A 4,593-nucleotide genomic window follows, 5' to 3' on the forward strand; every position below is an offset into this window, starting at 1 on the left:
ATTATGCAAGGCATGCATGCACGTAGATTGGTTGTGCATACCGATACCACTTATAGTGGTGGAGTATGAGAGGTATCAGAACCCTTACATTATTCTTATTGTTAATCTTAAAGTATAACCATCACTATAAGTAGGGCATTGACCCTCTCCAACCATATAGATGTTGCAGTTGAAGTGTATATTGAAGATACAGACGATGACCGCTCTATAAAAGATTATTTCGAATAAAGAAGAAAGATAACATTACGTTTAGTTTTATTTTCCATTGCATAATCTGGATAATGTAATAAACTCCTATCTGAGAGGACTTTAAACAATTAGTTGAACCTTTATATGTTAATGGAATGAAAAGTATAGTTGATTTTATTCTCGTGAATAGTTACCTTCATGAATGTAAGTGGATGTGATTAAAAAAAAAAAAAAAACAAGGTGTGATTTTGAAGCATCCAATTATTACTTTATTAACACTCAAAATTCTCAGGCACGAGTATGTGCTCGGGTTGCGAAAACTTAGGGCGTTACACACACCGAAGAACATGTATATGAGGTGTCTCAGTGATCCTAATCCTTAACCCAAAACAAAAAAAGAAAAAAAATAAAAAATCCTTAAACTTCTAGATGATCTTAAACCTAATAAGTAAACCTTTTATTAATTATCCTTTAAGCCATAAGAGCCTAAATTGACCATCCTTAGGTTGGCTTCTGTGTTGCTAGAAAAACTATACAATTTCAGCAACAGTTGATCCCACCGACAATCATGTTCGGTGTGACTAAATGCCACCTTCGGTGCAATTGAATGTTCCCAAGTTTGTTTGATGGCCTTCCTATCTAATTCGGTGTGACCGAACCCTAATTTGCTGCAACCGAAGACTAGCTATTTCTGTGGTTTTATGACCGTTGGAACTCAATTCCGTTATAAAGATCTGGTCTTTGGGCATTAGAGATGGTTTTTTGTGTATATGAAGGTTATGTGAATCCCAAATCATATTCCACATCCTAAGCCTCATATTCCATGAGAATTGATTTATCTTCTTAAGTTTTACCACTCTAATGAAGATTTCAACTTCAATGTTGAAGATGGATTCAATCTTCACTATTTTGTAAAGTTTATATCCAATCTTTATAGGTATATCATTGTGTAAATCCTCTAAAAGACCCTTTTAGGTGAATCCCATAGGATTTACAACTTCTCATTAGTTGTAGAAGATTCACCCTACCTCTCATTACCTTGGTCACTGCATCGGAAAATCACATACAAGGTGTTTGATATTAGAGCCGAAGCATTGACGACACATCGACATCATGATTGGGGGAGTAAAGAAGAACTAATTGAAGCATGTGAGAGCATTGATCAAACAACCGAAGAAGGCGTAACAAAAGGGGATCAATCCGATAAGCAAGTTGTTATTTGTAAGAGTTTATGTACACTCATTCCTTATATAGGATTGAGTAAAAAAGTTTGAATTGCCTACTCGACTAGGTTCTTATGTAGGACTTAAATCCAAGTTCTTGTGAATGCCACTACACATGGGCGTATACGTGTTAATCTTCGAGGGAGCCTCCAGTGGGAGTAAATGTGGGTCATTGGACAAGGACCAAGGTTGTTAGTTAGCCAATAGAAAATCAACTTAAGTCTCTTTCGAAAGCCTATGGCAAGAGTGTACGCTTGGTAGATTCTTATGTAGGACCGAGGTTTATGGTTAGCCTATAGAAAATCACGTAAGGCTCCAAGAGAGTTAGTTCTTGTAAATGTTAGAAGTGAATATGATTTAAAATATCCGATAGTGAAATTCAGTATACTCATGGGTTTAGTGTGTCCGCTAAGAGTGGAGTAGGGAAACCAAACCATTAAACATGCTTGTATTTGGGATTGTATTTGAGCACTTATTTAATTATGCTTATATGATGAATGTTTAATCATATATATGTATGATTTGATGAATGTTAGAAGTTGATACGTAGCATATCACACACACATGTACACTATCATTTATAAACTAGTTGCTTGAATAGCATATCATTTGTAGTATATGTGATTGGACCCTAAGCTTTGGAGTTAGTTGCTTTGCTTAGCTTTAATTAAAAATTAGTTAAATAGGCAATTGTGTTTAAAATGACGTAAATTTTATTTGGTCATAATCGCCCCCCTCTAGGACATAGCATTCATTGCTTAGCTCCACCAAACTTCCACACATGGTCTGTGGCCCACCACACACAATTTCAGCTGCTTTCAAGCACATTTCTTACTTTCTTTCAAGCACATTTCTGGTTGCTTTCAGGTCACATATCATTACCAACATCCTCCTAAGATGCTCAATCATCAGCACATTGGGAGTCATCTTGTAGGTGCGAACTTGAGAGTCAATGCAAGAGTCACATTGGGAGTCATCTTGTAGATGCTCAATCTAGCAGTGGTGGTGACAGCATATGCAAGAGTTATTACGTTCCACTTTTCGCAGACAATGGAATATCCTTCGAACTCGCCAATAAAATAAATATGCATGTGGTTTAGCATAGTAAAGCATGCACATTGATCCCTCTTAAACATATTTTGGAATTCTTCTTGATAATGCTGGTGATGAGAAGTATTTCTCTCTTCGGGCAGGTCCATGCTTGTGGTTAGGGTTATCAAAATCCCCTATTTATCCAAAAGATACTGGATTTTACGATGTCAAATATCATAATTATTTACATCTAGCTTCTCAACCTTGTTTAGGTCAGTTACAATGTTTTGAGATGTCATTATCACTACATTCAGAGAGACAATTATTACATTTAAGATCCAAGCACCACACATTCGTGGCTCGCAACATCGTAAAATAATGTCACCTTAATCCATTGTATATCATTGGATCGAAAGATAGGACAAAAGTCTACAATCATTTTCTCAAACATACTTAAGATTGAGGTTTCCACATCTTTGATTTTGTGCGCTATTACGATGAGCCTTAAGGCTTCTACTCATCTCCCATTAGTTAGATTTATCTCAAAGGTACTAAAGGTCATTATATATTGTTCATCAAATGTCATCCCATGGGTCAAAATTGATCATTTTGGTTTAAAAAATCAGCCACTTTGGTCGAAATCACCCACTTTGGTTGAAATCAGTCAATTTGGTCGAAATCAACCACTTTGGTCAAAATCAGCCACTTCAGACGAAATCGATCACTTTGGTCACAACAAAATTCAGTCACGGGATGGTTTAGCCTATTAGACAATTGGCATAAAGGGATTTCTAAACGATAACATCTGAAAATTCTAGGGCAACGATCTCAACTGTTTATCATCATAGGGAAAAAATGATGTTTAGTAATCTAAAACTAGTTCTCTTGATGCATCAGAAAACTAAAGCGAATTATAGGCAGAGATCCACCATATAGATGGTTAGGGTTGCACGATGGATATGATGCATCCCGGACTATTGAAAAGCAATAAAAGCTTAAAATCCTTTTGAGCTTAGTCTATTTCTCTCTTTCTCAATCTGCCTCTCTCTCTCTCTCTCTCTCTCTCTCTCTCTCTCTCTCAATTTGCTAACTGGTTATCGACTGTTGTCATGATCGTAGTCAGCAGCCAGGGCTTCTAGTCGCAGTTAGTTATGGCGAAAACTCGATTCGATGATCCAGTTATGGATCTTAACCACTTCTCAATCGAGCCTCGATATAGGCAGGAAGAGAGAGAAGATGGAATGGATCATTTATTTAAATAAAAGGAAAGCGACGAAGGAGCACCTCAGAAGCTCTAATACCAATGTTAGGAATCGTCTACCTCGAAGCAATTCCTTGAATTTAATGGCAGTGGAAGGTGGATGCTCAGTTGTTGGATCTTCCCAAATGCGTCTCATGTCGTCGGAAGAGAGTTACACCACTTTCATTGGCGTAAGAAGAAACATAAAGGAACACTCTTCTTCAAATAAGATCCACATTGTAAATCATATGGTAGTGATGGAACCCAACTTCACTCTCACAATTGATCTCTCTGCACTCTACGAACTGGTGCTCGAAATCTCTATTTTGTTCATGAGTCCTTAACGCGACTCATGATGCATTTTATAGAAATACAGACACAATGGTTATCAAACTGTAGGAGAAATTGCCCATGCAGTTTGGAAACTACCAGAATAATGGGTAGTCGTTACCCTGTAACCGCCACAACCCACAATCTCTATCTCCCAGTGGGTGGAGCCCACTTGGACGACATGTTACAGTTACACAATGCAATCTAGGGATAGGATAGTTATGCTGCTGCACAAACAGGGCCGAGAACTACAAAGAGCGAGTGAGAACAACAATTTTACATGATTTGAGATTACAGACTACAGACATGAACCAGGAGTTGGACTCGCCAGATTCTTAATCCCGAGTCATACTGACCCAACTCAGCTTGTCAACTGATATCTTTCATTAAAGGGAAGAGCTTCAAAGACTCAGTAACTTGACAATAGTGATATAGGCGAGTAGGCTGGCTTGAATGGATAGAAGCTTGAATCAAGTCATGAACCAGCTTTAACCAAGTTGATTCTACCGGTAAATTTATTTTTATTATTATTAAAAGAAGAAGAAGAGAGAGAGAGAGACAAACGAACAAACAAATACA

This window comes from Magnolia sinica, chromosome 4, assembly GCF_029962835.1.
Source record: "Magnolia sinica isolate HGM2019 chromosome 4, MsV1, whole genome shotgun sequence".
In the NCBI taxonomy this organism is placed as follows: domain Eukaryota; kingdom Viridiplantae; phylum Streptophyta; class Magnoliopsida; order Magnoliales; family Magnoliaceae; genus Magnolia; species Magnolia sinica.